This window comes from Caretta caretta, chromosome 1 (assembly GCF_965140235.1).
Source record: "Caretta caretta isolate rCarCar2 chromosome 1, rCarCar1.hap1, whole genome shotgun sequence".
In the NCBI taxonomy this organism is placed as follows: domain Eukaryota; kingdom Metazoa; phylum Chordata; order Testudines; family Cheloniidae; genus Caretta; species Caretta caretta.
In genome coordinates, this window is record NC_134206.1 from 218,493,716 (window position 1) to 218,517,159 (window position 23,444).

The following is a 23,444-nucleotide window of genomic DNA, read 5'->3' on the forward strand; positions in this document are numbered from 1 at the left end:
GATCCGCTGCAGGCTGTCATCCATCTCGCCACTCCCCTCTGTCACAGATCTGATCAGGCTGCCTCTGTTGGCAGCCCACCAGGTTGCTGTGAGGAGACAGTGGCTGCATCCCTGGGTGTTTTAATCCCCCAGAGGCTGAACAGAAGCCCAAGCACTATTGCAGTTTTGGGTCCCTAGGCACATTCTCAGTAAGGGATTCCCCCTCCTGCAGTGTATTCCGGGAGGTTTTTTATCTCTTTCCTCTGAAGCATCTGGCCATGGCTGGTGATGGGACACTGGGCAGGGTGGGCCAGTGACTCTGAGGTGGCACCGAGCATTCTCTCTCTCAGGTACTGGGCTGGCTGGGTCTTGCTCACATGCTCAGGGTCTAACCACTGACCATGTGTGGAGTTGGGAAGGAATTTCCCCCCAGATTAGTGGGGACCTTGCATGGGAGGAAGTTTGCCTTCCTCTGCAGGGCGTGAGAGTGCTGGTCAATTGCTGGGATTATTTGGGTATATCTCACTTAGTCATTTCCCTGCCACAGCCTCAGTCCCTCCTATTCTCTGCCTGTAGCACATAATAGTCTAGTCTCCTGTGGGTCTCATTTATTTGGGTCTCATTTCAGTTTTGGGGCTTAGTGTGCGGGTGCTGGGTGGTGTCAGTGGCCTGCGTGGTGCAGGAGGTCAGACTCAGTGATCTAATGGTCCCTTCTGGCCTTAAACTCTGTGACTCAGTAGCCCTCTGTCTAGCACCCCATCCTGAGAGCTAGAAACACGTGGACCAGCTGCCATCCCTGAGCTCAGTGTTGCCTCCTCAGATGCCCCACAGCTTAAACGCATCCTCATTCAGAATCTTGCCCAAAGGTGTGAGCCTTCTGCGTTACCTCTTCAGGGGGCATTGCACAGGTGTGGCACATAGCGCATGGACACTCTACATCGGGTTCTAACACCGTTGCTCTTCACTTCTGCAATAAAGCATGAGAGTAGAGCTCACTTAGAAAACAACACACACACTGAAGACAGTGTCCCTCGCTAGCTCACCCTTCCCTGGGGAGTCCTTGGGGAACTCCCTGTATTCAGGTAGGCGGGGTACCCCCGGCCTCATCTGGTTCCTGTACCTGCTTCCCTCAACTTAAACTGGTGGAAAATGGCCAAATTGTCACTACCCTGTGACGTTGCACCCCATAAGGCTTTATGGAAATATGCTTATGAATGTATATATAACATACCTGGGATATGTTTTATGCTACATATACCATGTAACATATCTTTGTAAAGGTTGTAATCTACTGGATCTATTCATCCTATTTGTATGCATGTATCATTTTTGTATTCGAAGTTATGAATATTGGCTGAGTACTGGTTTGATTTTAAGTAGCCTTGGGCAGCTTCTTTAGAAAGGAATTTGCAAGTTAAGTGCCCAATCAAGAAGCACATAATGGACAATGGATCTTGGAAGGCTCCAATCCACATAAGAAGTCTGCTTGAGGACGTTCAAGGTAGCATGTGAACCATGGCTGCTACCTGTAAGTTCTGAGTCATGCATGGACATGTGACTCGCCCATGTGACTCCAAAACTCTATATTGTAGCTGGGATTATACACAGGGGGAGGGAGGGGTGTCCACCCACAAGAGAAAGTCTATTTAAACCCCTGAGAGACCCCTCAATTTTGTCTTCAGCTGGCTCAAGAGATAGCCTCTCCACCGCCAAAGGATACCTGAAGGAAACTGGAACAAAGGACAGTAACCACGGGGGTGTGACTGATTGCTGGACCCGGACAAGAGGGAGACTAGTCTGTAAAAGGAAGCTTACTGGAACACCTCTGAAGGTGAGGTTTTATCTGTATTCAGTTTTCTTACTGTATTAGGCATAGACTTGTGTGTTTTATTTTGTTTTGCTTGGTAATTCACTTTGTTCTCTCTATCACTTGAAACCACTTAAATCCTACTTTTTGTATTTAATAAAATCATTTTTACTTATTAATTAACCCAGAGTATGTATTAATACCGGGGGGGTGGGGGCAACAGCTGTGCATATCTCTCTATCAATGTTATAGAGGGCAAACATTTTATAAGTTTACCCTGTATAAGCTTTATACAGGGTAAAATGGATTTATTTGGGGTTTGGACCCCATTGGGAGTTGGGCATCTGAGTCTTGGAGACAGGAACACTTCTTACGCTGCTTTCAGTAAAGCCTGCAGTTTGTGGGATGTGGTTCAGACCTGGGTCTGTGTTTGTAGCCGGCAAGCATGTCTGGCACAACCAGGCAGGGCTCTGGAGTCCCAAATTGGCAGGGAAAGCCAGAGCAGAAGTAGTCTTGGCACATCAGTTGGCAGTTTCCAAGAGGGTTTCTGTGATCCAACCTGTCACATCCCCCCCATGCACAAGGCTGCTCCAATCCTTTATAACCTTCCAGTCTCCTCTGTCAGACCACTTCTTGATCAGCCTCGACAAGTCTCCTACCAGTAGCTTTGTTACTAGGTGACCTCTCCCCGTGAAGCGAGTGAGTCTCTTATCTAGCCTGTTTGTATTTCAATGGACTTAATGACCCTCTTTTCTCAGCCCTATGCCACTGCCCTGTTGGGACATTAGTCCAAAATGGAGGTGAAGAGGCAACAGAGTGGGTAAAGAACCGCACATCCAAAATGGAGTTCTGCCGTCTGTCACAGATACCAGGGTCTAGGTGGGCTCTCCCCTGACACCTAGTGATAAGCTGAGGGGAAAGACTTCAAGAGCAGACTGTATTTGCATAGACACACTTACTCTGCCTAGATGTGCAGCAGAGGAAGCTGCTTTGCCAAAGTGATCAATTTTGGCTGGTTATGGGTTACAAATCACTGAAGCATTTGAATGCAAGGGTAATGAAATGTTGTTATCCTTATTGTATGAGTAAAGGACAGTGGAACTACACTTAGCATATATGGATGGAAGGGGGTCACCTTACACTGACCCTTACTTGGTAAGGAGGGGGGTAGGGGTGCCAAAGCCCAGTGAGGCTGGCCGTGGTGTTGCTGAATGAGTTTTGGGGGTACTATTTGACACACACCTCTCTTTAGTGTTTAAAGACAGCTGATCAGACTCACTTGTGAGTCCTTGTTGCTGTTTAGTGATTACTAGAGCTGATAGTCCTGGTGAGCAAGTCTAGCAGGGTTAAGCCTCAGGCCAGGTCTGGAGACACTGTTGCAGTGAAAGGCACTGCAGAGCCTGTACGAGTGGTGAGGTTTCCTGTTATCTGCTGAGCTCACGAGCAGTGGGGTTAAGTGGTAGAACCTCAGGCTGGGTGCTGCAGAAGTAGAAGCAAGCAGTAGTGATAATAATGGCAGAGAGACTGCGCCAGTGGCCACCGAGAAAATAGCAGTAGTTGCGAGCCATTTGCAGACGGCATTACTTGATCCCTGCCCCCTCAGGGGTGGGAGGTGAATCCAGGGGAACACATCTCTGAACTCTGGGTCTTCGTTGACCAAGGACAGACAACTGGGAGTGGGGCATAGTGCAGGGAGTGGCATGTTAAAGGAACCTTTGTTCCTTGGACTTTCACACCACAAGGTGAGAAACTGAGGCAAAGGACACTGCCCAGTGTACGGTGGGATGGATGTTGCTTATGGTCACATGCTTTTGAATGATTGTTGTGGTGTTTTCCCAGATTAATGCTGGCTCCCCTTTTCCCTTTTAATCAAAGTTTTCTTTCGTTACACAGACTCAGTGCTTGTGAGAGGGGAAGTATTGCCTCTTAGAGGTGCCCGGGAATGCTGTTTAGTTTCCCCAGGGTACTGGGTGAGGCTCGAGCCGGTTCTGGTTTGTGTTGGAAAGAGGAACCCAGCCCTTGTTGCTGCGGACTGCATCTGGCAGAATGGTTCCAAAAAGAATAATTCATATGTCATACAGATTCCCCAAATCATCACACCAATTCATCACCACTCGTCCACCTAGACTAGTTTCACTGCTGCCTCCCTCTGCCCATCCACAAGAGCCACTCCCATGGTGTGGCCTGCCTATCCTTCCATATCAGTCAAACTTTCAACTGCACTGCAGGGCCTTTCCACCAACCCCACTCTAAGAGACTGAGGGACTTAGTTCTCTGCCTTCTATTTACTCCTGGTTAAATCAGTGTCTAAGCTTTACTCTGACATAGTGTGTGTGTGCGTGTAGTAACCACTCACTATACCCATGGCCTGATATAGCAGACCCACACTGATGTTTAAACCAGCTCAGAAGGGCAGATCAATATATGGGCTCAAAGCACTGTACGTCCGTGACCCTGAGGCATATCAGTGTCCTGGCATCATTTTATGCAGACTCGGATGATTCTAGACTTCATGCTTCCCTCAATGAGTGGCTGAACTAGTGGGATAGGGTGGACAGTCATCAGCCCTTGATCTGCTGCAGAAACCTTCCCCCTGGCTCCCTTTCTCTGGTTAGTCACTCTGCTATCAGGGTGTGACGTTAGGAGTGTAATATATCACATTGAAAGGTGACAGGGCCAGAAAGAGTTAATTAACTCACCCACCCATGGCCGAACTTCTGAGACTGGTTAGGAAGAGATGTAAATGAATAGAGCTTTGAAATGCAGCCTGTATAATTAGAGATAGAAGAGTAGCTGTTTGCTCAGGTCTTGTGATGTAAGCAAACAAGTCTTGTCTATGGCTATAGCTTTGATTCAAAGATCAAAAAAGGAATATTAACATTTAAGAAGACACTTGAGTGAAATAGTATTATTGTCTATGTCTCTTTGAAGGTTGTGATAACCTGTATCAGAACTGTTTAATGGATAAATTATCCTGTGCTAATTGCCATGATGTTTGGGAGAAGGAAAGTTAAGCCTATTGTTTTCTCAAGCCAAAAGGCTGCTGGAAATGTATAAAAACCTTGGGATACTATCCTTCTTCATCTCAGATCTGCTTTGGGTTTCAAGAAGGGGAAACCTTAAGCCATAAGGATTGAGATCCCCAGTCACTGACTGGAGTCACCTGAATATGGACATTGGACTATAACCTATGGACTATTTCTAAAAGGACTTCTGGCAAATACAGGCTCCTCTCTGCTATGTACCTGAACCTCAAGAATTGAATTCAAGTCTGTCTGGATACTGATCTTTTAACCAGCACACTCTCTCTTTTCTAATAAATTTTAGTTTAGTTAATAAGGATTGACTATAAGCATGTATTTGGGGTAAGATCTAAGTTATTATTTGACCTGGGTCTGGGGCTTGGTCCTTTGGGGTCAGGAGAACCTTTTCTTTTATATGATGAAATAAGATTTTCAGAATTTATCATCATACGTTTGACATGTGTGTCTGGATGGAGGCCTGAGGCTGGGTACTTTAAGGGAAGTGCATTATTTGGACTTCTGAGTAACCAGTGAGATAATACAGAAGTTGTTTTGTGCTGGCTTGGTAGATCTAAGTATTGGAATATCTACCAGCGTTTGGGATTTGTCTGCCCCATTTTGTTTACAGTTCACCCTAATTGAGTGACCTCAGCTGGCTCCCACAGGCAGCACCATCACACTGGGGGAAAGAGAAAGGAAGTATAATAAGAAGGTAAACTCCCTTCTTCCTTCTGGTCAGGACTGAGGGGTGTCAGCAGAGCTGTGTAGGGAGCCAGGACTGGAATAGCTGGGGGGCTGAAGGGCAGGATTGGGGGTTTCATTAAGACATAAAAACTTTACCCCTTTATTTCCATTTGTCTGAGCTTTCACTTGTGTTAATTTTCTTTAGAAAGAAAAATAGTACTGAACCAATTCAGCTCTGGATGAATTTTCCCCACTGTTCTTTTAATAAATACACCCTTTAATAACACTAGTGGAGCTCCTCTGTGTCTCCAGCTGCCTTTAATGGTGCAAGGAAGTAAAGAACAGAGCAGACATCTTCCCACAGAAGCATTAGCAAACCCAGCAAAAGCCTTGAAGTGAGTGAGCCTAGGATGTGGGTTTGTAAATATTGTCCTAGCAGTGTTCACCTGGCCACTTCCCAGTGGCAGTCATATGCCACCTGATTTCTACCCTTTGGATTAAAAGCAAAGAGCCAGATACAGATACCATAACAGGGAGGGACATGGGTGGTGCTTCAGTATAGACTGAGAGCAGGGGAAGAAGTAGAAGAGCCAGAGAAGGAGAGGTGTAGAGCAGGAACACATCCCTGTAGTCTGATTCCTCCAGAACTCAGATATGAAAAGCACAGCTCTCCTGTGGAGCTGTGTCCTCCTCCTGCCTCTCACTGCTGGAACCTCTGCAATGACGTAAGAGCCCTGGTTGTTTCATGTCTATATGCTAATTAGTGGGGAATGCGTCCGAGCGGGGGGATTCTATAGTGGCAAATGCTTGTTATGGGATTCGTGGGACCAAAGGGGTATTTCCATAGGGTGTTTGATCTACTCTGTTTCATTCAGTCCTGGGCCTCCGTTTGCTGCATTGCTCTGGCTCACTGGAGTTTCTTTGGCTTCCTGTGTCCTGGGAAACCTCGCATAGACAGCAATTCTGCAGGAAGATCCAAGTCAGCGCCTGTCCTGTCAGGTGTCTGTTTCACTCAGACCTGCCAACATTCCACACACTTTACTGTGGTCCAGGAAACATTTTATTCTGGGTTGTGCTATTCTCCCGAGCCACAAGTCACCATTTAAATCTCCAACCGGGACACTTAGATGTCGCAGCTCAGCAAGTCTCTTAGCCAACTTCAATGGGAACACAAAGCTTAATTCTGCCTGCTTTTCATGATCCTGCTATAATTGATTGGGTTTGTGTAGCTGAGGTCACCCTCTGGAGAGCTCTGAGAGGGAGACTTTTGTGTAAATCTGAACAGAAACACCGCTCTGCTTGCATTACAGAAGAAAAAAAACACATTGGGTCTCAGCCAGTGCAGGATCATTTCCTACTGTGCGTCATCTGGTATATTGGCCAGTTTAGTATTAAATGTTCCAAGCACTGCTATCCCTTCCCCTGGGAGACTATCCCACAACCTGCTGTACCTCACTGTTCGATAAGATTCTGCTGTCATTCAGTCTAAAATCTCCTTTAATACAGTCTTGCATGCTTCTAATACTCTTAGCTTTGACAAGTTGCCAGCTGTCCTTTATGAGTGCTAATGCTCGCTTCATCAAAGCAGGATTCAGATTGACTGGTGAAACACGCTTACTAAGAACATAAGAACGGCCATACTGGGTCAGACCAAAGGTCCATCTAGCCCCGTATCCTCTCTTCCAACAGTGGCCAATACCAGGTGCCCCAGAGGGAATGAACAGAACAGGTAATCATCCAGTGATCCATCCCCTGTCACCCATTCCCATCTTCTGGCAAACAGAGGCTAGGGACACCGTCCCTGCCCATCCTAATAGACATTGATGGGCCTATCCTCCATGAATGTATCTAGTTCTTTTTTGAACCCTGTTATAGTCTTGGCCTTCACAACATCCTCTGGCAAAGAGTTCCACAGACTATATGTTGTGTGAAGAAATACTTCCTTTTGTTTAAAACCTGCTGCCTATTAATTTCATTGGGTGACCCCGAGTTCATGTGTTATGAGAAGGAGTAAATAACACTTCCTTATTTACTTTCTCCACACCAGTCATGATTTTACAGACTGCAATCATATCCCCCCTTAGTCGTCTCTTTTCCAAGCTGAAGTCCCAGTCTTATTAATCTCTCCTCATATGGAAGCTGCTCCATATCCCTAATCATTTTTGTTTCCCTTTTCTGAACCTTTTCCAATTCCAATATATCTTTTTTGAGATGGGACAACCACATCTGCATGCAGTATTCAAGATGTGGGTGTACCATGGATTTATAATTCTCTTGGGGAAAATGCCATGCAATCTTTGAATGACCTAGGTAGCCAAGAGTAGGACTTTGGTTTTACATCTCATGCTAAGGACTGATTCAGTAATGATTGGGGGTGGGGGAGGGGGAGATTCCAATAAACAGAGGTCACAAAGGGATTATGTGATCCAGTAAATCAATGCAATAGCTCCTGTTTGCACATCTGCTTCCCACAGCCCAGAGAGAAGAGGACCATGAATGCCACCACTGTAGCAGAACAAAAAAAAAAAACAACCCATCACAAACAGAGAAAGCCATTCTCAGTTCATCTCTGTAGATACTGGTAATAACTGGATGCCAGTTCCTGAGGCTGATGCCACACAGGATACCAGCTCACTCCTGCTTGGGTATTAAGCCACAATGTAAAAGCTGCCATATTCAAACTGACCAATGGTCCAGCTTCTCATATACCTGGCCTTCTCTAGTACAAGCTGGGGCCAGTATCTCTCCTACTGCCCCAAATCTATCTATTGGCCCATCTAGTCTGATAGAGGTAACTGGGAGGCATTAAGGCTAAGAGAAGCGTCATCAAATCTGATTCTTTTTGTGAAATGTGGCCCAGTTTTAGGTACGACAGATCTAACAATGGCATTCAATACTGGTTGAATTAAACCTATGAATGGTTTATGCAGGATTGTGTCCTACGCCATGGGGAGGGTTACCACAGCTCCTCCAAGAACTAAAAACGGTGGGAGGTGATTAAGGCAAATCACTGCGAGAGAGTTGCCGCTCCCTAAAGTGGTTTGCATAGACTGGTTCAGGCTGCGTTTTCCAGAGACTAGAGACAAAGAAGGGCCTTTTGGTATAAGAGAATGAGCTTGAAATGAGCTTGGACCTTCTTAGCTTGGACCTTCTTTCCAGTCCAGCAAACAGGGCCTTCTGTCCACGGGGAAGGGTTGGAAAGACTGTTGCCTATTAGTGCCCCATAAGGCTGATGAGTGACCTCTGGTGAGCTGTTAGCATGTCTATAGGAACTTTGATTGTTTCTGAGTTTTCTCAGTGTGACAGGAGGCCAGACACCAAACCAAACAAGCCAGTGATGAAAGGCAAGCATGGTCCAGAGGATAAGGCACTGGACTGGGACTCTGCAGACCTGTGTTGTATTCCAAGCTTTGCCACCGACCTGCTGTGTGACCTTGGACAAGTCTCTTCCCCTCGGTCAGTTTCTGTTTGCCCTCCCACCCTGTGCCTGTCTTGTCTGTTCAGATGGTAAGCTTTTTGGGGTAGGGATTGTCTCTTACTATAAGTTTGTGCAGGGCCTAGCACAATGCCCCCCACTGACTGGGGCCTTCTAGGCACTACTACTATAGTACAAATAAATAAAATAATAATTAAGAGCAGGGGTTTAGGTTTATTAGGAGCTAGGGGAAACTTCTGGGAAAGGGGGAGCCTATACAGGAAGGATGGGCTCCACTAAACGAAAATGGAACCAGATTGCTGGCATTTAAAAGTAAAAAGGTTGTTGAGCAGTTTTTAAACTAAGGGCTGGGGGGAAAGCCGACAGGTGCGGAGGAGCACGTGGTTCGGACAGAGACATCCCTTAGGGGAGGATCTATTAATGGAGATTCTCTATGTCCTAGTAAGGAGGAGAGGATGGAAGGTGATAAAATACGGGTAGGATCTGATGAGAAACAGTCAAATGAAAAAAAGACCCATTCAATTACATCGTGTAATGGCAGACAGCTACAAAGTGACAAGTTTTTAAAGTGCTTATATACAAATGCTAGAAGTCTAAATAATAAGATAGGTGAACTAGAGTGCCTCATATTAAATGAGGAGATTGATATAATAGGCATCACAGAAACTTGTTGGAATACTCAATGGGACACAGTAATACCAAGGTACAAAATATATCAGAAGGACAGAACAGGTCATGCTGGTAGGGGAGTCGCACTATATATGAAAGAAAACATAGAATCAAATGAAAAATCTTAAATGAACCAAACAGTACCATAGAAGCTCTATGGATAGTAATTCCATGCTCTAATAAGAAGAATATAACAGTAGGGATATATTACCGATCACCTGACCAGGATGGTGATAGTGACTGTGAAATGCTCAGGGAGATTAGAGAGGCTATAAAAATAAAAAACTCAATAATAATGGGGGATTTCAACTAGAAACCGTAGAACAGGATGCAGAGATAAAGTTTCTTGGCACCTTAAATGACTGCTTCTTGGAGCAGCTAGTCCTGGAATCCACAATAGGAGAGGCAATTCTTCATTTAGTCCTAATTGGAGCACCAGATCTGGTCCAAGAAGTGATTATAGCTGGACCGCTTGGTAATAGTGACCATAATATAATTAAATTTAACATCCCTGTGGCGGGGAAAACACCACAGTGGCCCAACACCTTAGCATTTAATTTCAGAAAGGGGGACTACACAAAAATGAAGTTAGTTAATCAGAAATTAAAAGGTACAGTGCCAAAAGTGAAATCCCTGCAAGCTGCATGGAAACTTTTTAAAGACACCATAATATAGGCTCAACTTAAATGTATACCCCAAATTAAAAAATAACATAGTAAGAGAACAAAAAAGTGCCACCGTGGCTAAACAAAGTAAAAGAAGCAGTGAGAGGCAAAAAGGCATCCTTTAAAAAGTGGAAATTAAATCCTAGTAAGGAAAATAGAACGGAGCATAAACTCTGGCAAATGAAGTATAAAAATATAATTAGGAAGGCCAAAAAAGAATTTGAAGAACAACAAAGACTCAAAAAGTAATAATTCTTTTAAGTACATCAGAAGCAGGAAGCCTGCTAAACAACCAGTGGGGCCACTAGATGATTGAGATGCTAAAGGAGAACTCAAGGACGATAAGGCCATTGCAGAGAAACTAAACTAATTCTTTTCATCGGTCTTCACGGCTGAGGATGTGAGGGAGATTCCCAAACCTGAGCCACTCTTTTTAGGTGACAAATCTAAGGAACTTTCCCAGATTGAGCTCTCATTAGAGGAGGTTTTGGAACAAATTAATAAACTAAACAGTAATAAGTCACCGGGACCAGAGAGTATTCACCCAAGAGATTCTGAAGGAACTCAAATGTGAAATTACAGAGCTACTAACTGTAGTTTGTAACCTATCATTTAAATCAGCTTCTGTACCAAATGACTGGAAGATAGCTAATGTGACACCAATTTTTAAAAAGGGCTCCCGAAGTGATCCCAGCGCTTACAGGCTGGAGAGCCTGCCTTCAGTACTGGGCAAACTGGTTGAAACATATAGTAAAGACAGGGCCGGCTCCAGGCACCAGCGAAGGAAGCAGGTGCCTGGGGCGGCCAATAGTAAGGGGCGGCACTCCGTCCGTCATCGGGGTGGCACGTCCGGTTCTTCGGCGGCAATTCGGCGACAAGCCCTGCAGTCCCTCTCTTCCTCTTCGGCGGCAGCTCAACCAGGATTGGTTTTTTGTTTTTTTTTCCCTTCGCCGCATGGGGCAGCAAAAAAGTTGGAGCCGGCCCTGAGTAAAGAACAAAATTGTCAGACACATAGATGAACATAATTTGTTGGGGAAGAGTCAACATGGTTTTTGTAAAGGGAAATCATGCATCGCCAGTCTCCTCGAATTCTTTGAGGGGGTCAACAAGCATGTAGACAAGGGGGATCCAAGGGAAATAGTGTACTTAGATTTTCAGAAAGCCTTTGACAGTGTCCCTCACGAAAGGCTCTTAAAGTAAGCTGTCATGGGATAAGAGGGAAGGTGCTCTCATGGATCGGTAACTAGTCAAAAGGTAGAAAACAAAGAGTTGGAATAAATGGTCAGTTTTCAGAATGAAGAGAGGTAAATAGTGGTTTCCTCCATGGGCCTGCACTGGGGACGAGTCCTATTCAACATATTCATAATTGATCTGGAAAAAGGGGTAAACAGCGTGGTGGCAAAATTTGCAAATGATATGAAACTACTCAAGATAGTTTTCAGAGTAACAGCCGTGTTAGTCTGTATTCGCAAAAAGAAAAGGAGGACTTGTGGCACCTTAGAGACTAACCAATTTATTTGAGCATAAGCTTTCGTGAGCTACAGCTCACTTCATCGGATGCATACTGTGGAAACTGCAGAAGACATTATATACACAGAGACCATGAAACAATACCTCCTCCCATCCCACTCTCCTGCTGGTAATAGATTATCTAAAGTGATCACTCTCTTTACAACGTGTATGATAATCAAGGTGGGCCATTTCCAGCACAAATCCAGGTTTTCTCACTCCCCACCCCCCCTCCAAAAACCCCACACACAAACTCACTCTCCTGCTGGTAATAGCTCATCCAAAGTGACCACTCTCCCTACAAAAAGAAAAGGAGTACTTGTGGCACCTTAGAGACTAACCAATTTATTTGAGCATGAGCTTTCGTGAGCTACAGCTGAGCTCACGAAAGCTCATGCTCAAATAAATTGGTTAGTCTCTAAGGTGCCACAAGTACTCCTTTTCTTTTTGCGAATACAGACTAACACGGCTGTTACTCTGAAATCTCCCTACAATGTGCATGATAATCAAGGTGGGCCATTTCCAGCACAAATCCAGGTTCTCTCACCCCTCCCCCCCCCACACACAAACTCACTCTCCTGCTATCCAAACTGACCACTCTCCTTACAATGTGTATGATTATCAAGGTGGGCCATTTCCAGCATAAATCCAAGTTTAACCAGAACGTCTGGGGGGGGGGGTAGGAAAAAACAAGGGGAAATAGGCTACCTTGCATAATGACTTAGCCACTCCCAGTCTCTATTTAAGCCTAAATTAATAGTATCCAATTTGCAAATGAATTCCAATTCAGCAGTTTCTCGCTGGAGTCTGGATTTGAAGTTTTTTTGTTTTAAGATAGCGACCTTCATGTCTGTAATTGCGTGACCAGAGTGGGGGGTGAGAAAACCTGGATTTGTGCTGGAAATGGCCCACCTTGATTATCATACACATTGTAAAGAGAGTGGTCACTTTGGATGGGCTATTACCAGCAGCAGAGTGAGTTTGTGTGTGGGGGGGCGGAGGGTGAGAAAACATGGATTTGTGCTGGAAATGGCCCAACTTGATTATCATACACATTGTAAGGAGAGTGATCACTTTAGATAAGCTATTACCAGCAGGAGAGTGGGATGGGAGGTTCATGGTCTCTGTGTATATAATGTCTTCTGCAGTTTCCACAGTATGCATCCGATGAAGTGAGCTGTAGCTCACGAAAGCTTATGCTCAAATAAATTGGTTAGTCTCTAAGGTGCCACAAGTCCTCCTTTTCTTCAAGATAGTTAAGTCCCAGGCAGACTGCGAAGAGCTACAAAAGAAGTCTGCTGCAGTTTCCACGGTAAACATCTGATGAAGTGAGCTGTAGCTCACGAAAGCTCATGCTCAAATAAATTGGTTAGTCTCTAAGGTGCCACAAGTACTCCTTTTCTTTTTGCGAATACAGACTAACACGGCTGTTCCTCTGAAACCTCTCAGAACTGGGTGACTGGGTAACAAAATGGCAGATGAAATTCAATGTTGATATATGTAAAGTAATGTATATTGGAAAGCATAGTCTCAACTATACGTATAAAATGATGGGGTCTAAATTAGCTGTTACCATTCAAGAAAGAGATCTTGGTGTCATTGTGGATAGTTCTCTGAAAACATCCACTCAACGTGCAGCGGCAGTCACAAAAGCAAACAATGTTGGGACTCATTAAGAAAGGGATAGATAATAAGACAGAAAATATCACGTTGCCTCTATATAAATCCATGGTACGCCCACATCTTGACTACTGTGTGTAGATGTGGTTGTCCCATCTCAAAAAAGATATACTGGAGTTGAAAAAGGTTCAGAAAAGGGCAACAAAAATTATTAGGGATATTGAACGGCTGCCATATGAGGAGATATTAAGAAGACTGGGAATTTTCAGCTTGGAAAAGAGATGACTAAGGGGGGATATGACAGAGGTCTATAAAATCATGACTGGCGAGGAGAAAGTAAATCAGAAAGTGTTATTTATTCCTTCTCATAACACAAGAACTAGGGGTCACCCAATGAAATTAATAGGCAGCAGGTTTAAACAAACAAAAGGAAGTATTTTTTTCATACAATGCACAGTAAACTGGTGGAACTCCTTGCCAGAGGATGTTGTGAAGGCCAAGACTATAACATGATTCAATAAATAACTAGCTAAGTTCATGGAGGATAGGTCCATCAGTTGCTATTAGCCAGGATGGGCAGGGATGGTGTCCCTAGCCTCTGTTTGCCAGAAGCTGGGAATGGGCGACAGGGGATGGATCATTTGATGATTATCTGTTCTGTTCATTCCCTCTGGGGCACCTAGCACTGATCACTGTCAGAAGACAGGATACTGGGCTAGTTAGACCTTTGATCTGACCCAGTATGGCCGTTCTTATGAAAGCTAATCACAGGTAGGGCCTTTCTCTCTGATAGAAACTATGCAGTGGCGATACCAGCTCAACTCTTCTACCCCTCCTCAGAGACAGTCTGCATCCAGGTCAGCAGAGGTCAAGGGGTCCCAGTCCAGGTGACTGTAACTCTACAAACCAAAACGGGAATCAGACACTGATCACACACTCTGTCTACCAGCCCAGCTTCTTTGACTGCACCAGCTTCCAAGTGAGCAACAGAGAGACCATGTACTGGAGCTGCAAACACAGTAACATGGGGTTGGGAGAACACCTACTAAGTTCTCCTATTGCTGAAGCAGGTAGGCAAGGATTGTGTATGCAGATACCTCAGCCTTCCCCATGCACTCCTGCTTTTCAAGTACTGAGCCTCCCAGCTCCTCTTGACAGCTGTACAAATGCACATCAGTCCTGCACTGCAGTCCCCTGCTATTACAGTCCTGAGCTCCCGACCCACCACTGCCAACACCCCTTGATCCTGCTCTGAAGCGCTGTAGTGGTGTAGCGGCCGTCCCTCCCCCCAGGTCGGAGGGAGACCACACCGCCTCACGAGGTCGCTGGGATCACTGCCTTGTATAAGGGAAATTAGAACACCAGGTGTTAGTATCCCACCCCAACAATCCTAATGGGGTGAAATCCCAAACAGTCTATAGACTCTGGCCCTCAGGCAGGGCAGAGTTAAGGAGCAGTCTAGGGGCTCAGGCCCTCAGGCAGGGAAGAGCACCACATAGTCCGGCATCATAGCTTTGGCGGACAGCAGATCAAGGCAGGCCTTTGGCCTTTTGTGGGGAGGCTGCCACCCCAAGGGTGGGGTTGGCAGCAGCAGCGTAGGGGGACCTGGGCCCCCCTGACTCCACCAGGTCCCAGACCAGGGCCCAAACAGTGGAGGCGTGTTCTACCACTGGGTCAGCGGGGAATTTAGCCACAACGTGCTAACTTGGATTCAGGCAGCAATGCAGCCAGACTAGAGTTGGCTGTCCCTGGGCTACTTCCTACTACCCCAGCATTTGGTACTCAGCTCCGTGGATGTCCTCTGCCTCCTCGGGGTAGGTAGGCAACAGCAGTCCCAGCAGCTCACCTGGGAACGCAGGCTCCTCTGGGGCAGGGTGTCCCTTGGCTCAGCAATGAGGTCAGCAGCAAGCAGGATGCACCTGTCTCCCTCACGGTCTCAGCCCCAACTGAGACGGAGGCTTCACCTTTTATACTGTCTGTTCTCCCAGCCCACTTCCAGTAGGAGGGGCGAGTCTGGTCTGGCTCCAGCCACAAGGAGCAGCCCCTCCTCCTCTGGGTCGGAGGGATGCTACCTACAAGCACTTCCTTATTTTTCTTCTCTTCTTAATAAAAGACTTTGTAAATGTAAACAGGGGAATAGTCCCGCTCTTGTGGGGAACTTTCCTGGCTTCTGCACTACCTCGGTGAAGTGGACTAGTGAAAGGATCTGAGTCCTTGCTCCCACTTCCTTTACCCAGTGGCCTCCCTGCCCTTGAGGACTCCCCTTCCACTCTCCTGTCTGGCAGAGTCCTCGTAACCCCAACAAGGCTGGGCCCAGGATTCCTGGGGGGCTCAACCCCCAACCCTGCTGTGGTCACCTAGGACAGGGGCTAGGGTGTCCCCACTCCGGGGTACTCTCTCTGCACTGGGCACTTCTCTGACCCACTGACCATTACACACAAGTTAAAGCAAATGCAAGTTATTTAATCAACAATTAATTTTAAAAAGAATAAGGGAAAATGGGAAAGATGAAAGGAAACACATCAACCTGCTGTGGCAGGGAACATCACAAACAGTGTCTCTGGAATGTCAGGACAGTTCACAGTCTGTTCCTTGTAAGTCCCAGGCCTTCTTCTCAGGCCCTGGCTGTGCTGCAGGGATGCAGTGGATTGGACACTTGCTCTGGTGGTGGCCACACGCTCTCAGGCTCTAAGTGGTAGGACCCTTCTTCCCAGTGTCGCTCCCGCCCTGTCAGGGTTATGATCCAAGCATGGCCTGCAGAGCCTCTTGGCTGAGGCGTCTCCCTGTGCTGGGCCGCCAGGGTCCCCCTCGCTCTCCCCAGCTGCTCACTGCACCCAGCTCCGGACTGCTCCAGCCCCAGCAGCACCACTCAGTCTCAGCGCTGCTGCTGCCTCCAGCTCCCTGGGCTGCTTCTTTGGCCCCTCTGCCTCTGCCTCCTGCAGCTCTGCTCCCAGGACAGGTCTGCTCTGCAGGCTGCTTCTGTGACTCTGCTCCCAGCACTGACCTGCTTCGTGGGCTGCTTTTCTGGCCCCTCTGGCTCCGGTTGCTGCAGCTCTGCTCCCAGGACAGGTCTGCTCTGTCTGTGCTGTGCCTCTGGCTTTGGGGCTGCAGCTCTGCTCCCAGGACAGGGTCTGCTCTCTCTGGCCTGCTTTTCTGGTCCCTCTGGGTCTGGCACAGTTCCGTTCCCCAGCTCAGCTCAGGCCCCTGCTTTCTCCTTAGCTTGGCCCCACTCTGTCTGACCCAGGCAAATCCAGCTCACAGGGAGGATGGGACCTCCCTGGCCTCCTGACTCCCTGATTAGCCTACCCGCCCTGTCATTCAGGCTGACCTGGAGCATTGGCCTCTCCCCATTGTTCCTGGGGGCTGTCAGTCTCAGGGTCCTGATTCCCATCGACCCTTCCCCCTTTTTAGTACTGGGAGCTAGCAACTAAAACACCCCCACTGAATGTTAGTGTTGCCGGCACCCAGTGCCGACAGGCTAAACAACAGCTGGAGTTGGTTCGCTGCCCCGTGTGCTACACCCAATAATTACAACAGGGTGGAGAAGCAGAAAAGTTTATTTGCAGCTGCAAAAAGGTACAGGGAGAATAAGATCTCAAATCCTGCACACAGAGCAGCAAGTTACACAGGCTTTTATACATTTTTTTTTAGCATACTTATTTAATAGCAAGCTGCCCTAAGTATCCATATAGCCAGCCAATCCAGTTCCCAGCTAGTGCCCTTGTGCTCTGTATTATTTCTTAAACCATACATAAAGCTGCTTTATTCAGCATTGTTCTTCCATATCTGCCCTGTTTGGCCTTGCTTAGTTTCAGGCAGTCTGACTCTGCAACATATTGTTGCAGATCCTCAGCATAACTGCTGCAAGTGCCTCCAGGCGGGGGGCCAAGGACACTTGGGCCAAGTATGCAGAGCTGCTGCGAGTGCCTCCAGGCGGGAGGGGGGGCCAAGGACACTTGGGCCTAGTGCAAGGGGGCTTCATCGACACTCGTGGTCTTCCATCCCCTCGAGTTACCTAGTGGCCAAGCCCCAGTGTCCCCAACAACTCCCTTCTTTGAGATGAAGTGAGCTGTAGCTCACGAAAGCTTATGCTCAAATAAATTGGTTAGTCTCTAAGGTGCCACAAGTACTCCTTTTCTTTTTGCGAATACAGACTAACACAGCTGTTACTCTGAAACTTAACAACCTTGGCTCTGAGTTTTTTTACTTGGGCTATTTATTTTTTTATAATAGGACTTTGCATAAGCACTTTGTGATAGCCCTGAAGAGAATGACTTATTAACTTTTGCAAAAGGGCCCTGACACATGATACTGCAGAGCATAATACCAGTAATACAAGCAATACAGGAAAAAGAAGTTTTAATAACAGGCTAAATAAACCACCAAGCCAAAACGACAAACTCCAGCCTGAAAACAAGGTTTGCAACCAATCGCTCTCTGGGGCAGTATAGGCAACCTGTGCTTCGGCTTGGGCATGGGCCTTAGCCTGTACCACTTTTTTATAGATTTTATAACTGCTATTATTTATATATATACAATATTGGGGCCCGACGAGGGCACAAACCCCTCCTTGGGATGCCAAGAGATAGTCCAAAGCCAGCCTGTTTTGGAGGGAAAACATCCTGAGCTGCTGTACCTTTTTATTTAATGTTTTTATTGCTGATTTTAAATTACTAACCGAGTTTTTTAACTTTAAGGCAATTTTTTTAAGTATCATTTGCAGCCTTACAGCACAGAGGCCTATGCATGCCATGGCTGGCCCGGTAAACAGTGGCGCTATTCCCAGTACAGAGCACCCTACAAGCTTCTCGGTTGTGAGGGAATTTTTTATATTGCCCTCCAATGCTGTAGTCAGTTGCCACAGAGTTTTTTTTTGTGACTCAACAGAGGTGTCTCGGGCATTTCTAATCTTTCCTTTGGGCAGTGTGGCAGTTATTGACAGATGAGGAACTCCATGAGCTATATAACAGCTACCTGTCCAGTTGGCTGGCAGCACCTTGTAAGCCTTTTGGCCACATACAAAATAGTGACCCTGTAGGGCCCAGTAAGGACTGTTTCTTAAGGGGATTCCTGGGATATTTAAGGCTGCTTTTTTAAACAGTTCATATGCCTCTAAGGGGGCATTTTATTTTCCTGATTGGGTACAAGTGGGGGCGTTTCTAATTGTGCCGTTTAAATTACACTCACCATAGGGACCACTAGAAACCCACCATTGGCTTGCTACATTGGAGATATTAACTGGACGCCAAGTTATATTTTCAAACCCTTTTTTTGTGGTAGGAGTATTTGCAAGAGTTTCCCTAAAAGGGGAGGAACCATTACACCCATGCTGTTGGCCTCCCCTTTTGGTCTTTATTTAATATTTATTAGCCTATTGTGTAATAACACAGGAGCTTTTTCCCACAGGACGCCCATAGTGATTAGATTGGTTTCGGGTAAAACATAATACTCCCTCAGTGAGTACTGCAACTGAATACTCCTGGTCCTGATAGGTGGCTTGCTGTAAAGAGGTCTTATTTCAGAACGGCGAGTCTGTTTTTTTTTTTTTTTGCTTTTTGGTGGCGGCTAATTCTGCTAGGATCAAGGGCTGCATGTCAAGGGGCATTCCCATTTTGGGGGACAGTGGAGTAGGAGCACATACCCAGCAATCAGTCTGGTTTGTTAAAGTAGCAACATGGTGCGCAAGCGAAACAAAGGAGTTATGCTCCCGATATGCACAGTTTGGAAATACCAATACAGAGAATAACAATGTTACCAAATTAATTATTACCAGAGTTTTTTTAACCCAGGGTCTTTAGTACCTGGGTGGGCTCATTTTAGCGTTAAGGTGCCCACTATTTGTGTTTTTTAAATAGTAGCTTTAGCCCAAGATCGTCACTAGATGAGGAGTCAGCAGCTTGGACGGTCCACTGTTCTGCTGACGAGGGGGCGGGTACTGCCTTCAGACAAGAGTGATGGATTCAGTTCTTGTGTTCCTTGATTTTTGCCGCTGTATGGGAGATCAGCAGGACGGTATAGGGTCCTTTCCACTTTTTTTTGGAGAGGCTTGTTTTTCCAGGTATGAACAAGCACAGAGTCACCGGGCTGTAAGGAGTGGACGGGAGAGTCCAAGGGGAGAGGCTGGGAATCCTTGGTATACCTGTGAAGAGACAAGAGAACAGCAGACTGGGAACACATATACTGTGATAAAAAAACATTACACAACTTTTATTTCCCTGACAGAACTGGGGTGCCATTCATAGGCCATGCCCTTTCAAACATAATTTTAAAGGGACTAAGCCCTAATCTACCCTTAGGGAGAACGTGGATACGGAGTAGGACGAGGGGCAAAGCATCAGGCCATCACAGTGAGACTTCTTGGTACATTTTTGAGAGATGCCGTTTAAGGGTCTGATTGGTACGCTTCTCTACCCCACTGGCTTGTGGTCTCCAGGGTGAATGGAGTTTCCAAGGGATCTGTAAGGCATGTGAGATGCTTTGAATGATTTTTGACGTAAAATGTGTCCCGTTGTCAGATTCCATCCACAGGGGGAGTCCAAAGTGAGGAATGATCTCCTTAACAAACTTGAGGGCCACTGTTCTGGCAGTGCAATTACGGTATGGGAAGGCTTCTGGCCATCCGCTGAACCGATCCACTATGACAAGGAGATATTTGAACCCTTGGGTCCTAGGAAATTCAGTAAAGTCTATTTGCCACACTTGTCCGGGGCCTGGAGTGGGTTCTAGGGCAGCTGGTGGCATAGGATGTCCCGGTTGGGGGTTATTCTTTTGGCAGACTAAGCAGTCCGCTTGTACCTGGGCAGCCAGGGGTCAGAGTCCGGAAGTGATAAAGTATTTTCCCATTAGCTGGATAAGTGCTTCCCTGCCAGCATGAGTGGTTTGATGTAGTTTCTGCAGCACTGGCCGGATCAGGCCCTTTGGTAAGAGGACCTTCCCTTCCGGGGAATGGAGCCATCCCTCCTTTTCCCGGAGACCGAGTTTGTTTGTTAGCTGTTTCTCCTCCCCAGAGTATTGAGGGGTTGGAAGCTCCCCTACTGATGGGATAAGGGCATGCATATGGGTGTTTTTAGTCTGAGGGGATGGCAGGGTGGCAGCATGCTTAGCCTCTCTATCTGTCCGGGCGTTACCTCTGGCCACATTTTGATCCTCCCTTTGATGGGCTTTACAGTGAACCACCGCCACTTCCGAGGGAAGTTGTATGGCATCTAGGAGCCAGAGGATTTGGGGCCCGTACTTGACTGGGGAGCCTTGGGCTGTCAGCATTCCCCTTTGCTTCCATAGGCCAGCATGAGCATGCAGCACACCAAAAGCATACTTTGAATTAGTAAAAACGTTGACCCGCTTTCCTTTTGGCAGTTCAAGTGCACGGGTCAGGGCTATTAGTTCAGCAAGCTGGGCAGAGGTCCCAGCAGGCAAACCTTCAGCTTCCACAGTGTCATGGAGGGTCACAACAGCATAACCTGCCCTCCTTTGCCCATTTATTACAGTACTGCTACCATCAGTGTACCATTTATAATCTGCATTTGGGAAGGGTACATCCTTTAAATCCGGACGGCTGGAGTACTGGGCATCTATGATTTTTAAACAGTCATGTTTTTGTTCCTCTGTTTCTGGCAAGAGAGTGGCTGGGTTAAGGGAGGGGCAAGGCTGTAAGGTGACTTCAGAGTTCTTTAACAGCTTAGCCTGGTACCGAGCAATCCGAGCCTGGGTGAGCCAAAGCCCTCCCTTTGCATCCAATAAGGCTCGGACCAATAAGGCTCGGAGTTTAGATTTGCATAACCCCTCCCAATGTTAGCTTCTCGGCTTCCTCAAGCACTAGGGCAGTAGCTGCGACCGCCTGTAAACATGCCGGCCAACCCTTTGCAACCTGATCCAGTTGCTTAGAAAAATAAGCCACTGGACGTCTCCATGCTCCTAACAGCTGTGTAAGCACTCCTAGGGCCACCCCCCTTCATTCATGTACATACAACTGAAACAGCGTAGAGAGATCCGGCAGGCCCAGAGCCGGGGCTTCCATTAATTTTTTTTTAGGATTTTAAATGCCCTGTCAGCCTCTGGGGTCCAATAGAAGGGGTCATGATCTGCTCCTTTTACACAGTCGTACAGGGGTTTAGCCCACAGTTCAAACTCTGGGATCCATATCCTGCAAAAGCCTGCCATACCCAGAAATGCCCTGAGCCGCTTACAATTACTTGGGGTGAGAACTTGACAGATAGCTTTTTTTTTTTTTTTTTTTTTGCTTGAACGCTGACGCTCTCCTTGCCTTAGCTGTAACCTGATCCCTCTCCACCTCAGACAACAGGGTTCTCAGGAGGATATTACAGTCGTCTCAATCCAGCTTGTGACTACTGAGGCACCCCTCAAAGACTGAAATAAACCGGCTTGGATTCGTTGAGAATTCCCCAGCCTGTGTTTTAAAAGCTACTAAGTCTATTGGATTGAATGGCACATGGGTGTAAACTTGCATAGTGGTAGCCTGACGTCCATCTGTCCCTGGGCAAGCCACAACAGTCTTGGTAATCAAGGATGGAGTCCCACCGAGGGGGCAATCTCTGTAACCCGAGGCATCCTACCCTTATAAGGTGGGGGCCGAAGGGGACACCAGCTCTGCCATTACAGAGGGGGTGGGGGTCTGGGGACTAACAGCTACTACCGAACCAGTCGGAGTCAAATTACAACTCTGCAGAATTACAGCTCTATTCTATTTTTAAAGCTATAAATGCTTGTGCATACAAATGTTTATTCCATTTACCCATTTACTGACAAAACAAAACTAATTGGAGGATCATGTTGTAATTAATTGACCCTCCCTGTGGCCACCATTCCTGGTCCTCTACTTGATATTGAGGCCAGTCAACTGTACAGAATTGTTTTAATTGGCTCTTAGTTATCGAATTCGCACCAAATACTTTCCAGTTTGCTAGAATGCATTCTAGGGGCGTACACTGTGCCCTAACCCCCGAGCTCTGTCCCTGTCCCATACCTACAGGTAACTCTGGGCGTCCCCAGGTTCCAACAGAGCATACAATCCGGATTTCAAAAGGTTCCTACCTTATCCAAGGGACCGGTTCTTCACCGTCGTCCACAACTGCTTCTCCACTATATGAGTGCGTTGCACCGTTGTGCCCTCCAGGGTCGATCAAATTGCGTCTCCTCCGAGGCCCCGATGAACTCACCGGCGCGCCCTAGGCATCGGTTCTCGCCGCAATCCTTGACCTCCAGGAGGGGTCCGGGCAAGGCTAAATTGCAGCCTTGTGGCCCACCCAGGGACGCCAAAGCTGTTGCCGGCACCCAGTGCCGAGAGGCTAAACAACAGCAGGGGTTGGTTCGCTACCCGGTGTGCTACACCCAATAATTACAACGGGGTGGAGAAGCAGAAAAGTTTATTTGCAGCTGCAAAAAGGTACAGGGAGAATAAAATCTCAAGTCCTGCACACAGAGCAGGAACTTACACAGGCTTTTATACATTTTTTTTTTTGAGCATACTTATTTAATTGCAAGCTGCCCTAAGTATCCATATAGCCAGCCAATCCAGTTCCCAGCTAGTGCCCTTGTGCTCTGTATTATTTCTTAAATCATACATAAAGCTGCTTTATTCAGCATTGTTCTTCCATATCTGCCCTGTTTGGCCTTGCTTAGTTTCAGGCAGTCTAACTCTGCAACATATTGTTGCAGATCCTCAGCATAACTGCTGCGAGTGCCTCCTGGCGGGGGGCCAAGGACACTTGGGCCTAGTACGCAGAGCTGCTGCGAGTGCCTCCAGGCGGGAGGGAGGGCCAAGGACACTTGGGCCTAATGCGAGGGGGCTTCATCGACACTCGTGGTCTTCCATCCCCTCGAGTTACCTAATGGCCATGCCCCAGTGTCCCCAACATTAGTAAGGGGGCAACAGTCCCCTTACATAAAGAGTGTTGAGCTCCAGGATGAGACCAGCTGGAGCAAAAAAAGTCCTCCTCGTCATTATTATTATGTTTATTACCGAAACCCCTAGAGTTCTGCCCATTAGCTATGATTGGTTTGTGACTCTGTCTGCAGGTGCCTTCACCTGTGGG

General features: G+C 46.9%; 2 long non-coding RNA genes across 2 annotated transcripts; both read right to left on the reverse strand.

Annotated features, from left to right (window-relative positions):
- Positions 1-9,553: 9,553 nt before the first annotated feature.
- Positions 9,554-15,521, reverse strand: LOC142069446 (uncharacterized). The gene is made up of 2 exons (XR_012665269.1): positions 15,239-15,521; positions 9,554-11,246 (listed from the first exon to the last, which is right to left on the reverse strand). It is a non-coding gene; the product is annotated as an uncharacterized LOC142069446 (long non-coding RNA).
- A 1,410-nt stretch (positions 15,522-16,931) lies between these two features.
- LOC142069444 (uncharacterized) lies at positions 16,932-23,255 on the reverse strand. The gene is made up of 2 exons (XR_012665267.1): positions 22,444-23,255; positions 16,932-19,531 (listed from the first exon to the last, which is right to left on the reverse strand). It is a non-coding gene; the product is annotated as an uncharacterized LOC142069444 (long non-coding RNA).
- Positions 23,256-23,444: the final 189 nt, after the last annotated feature.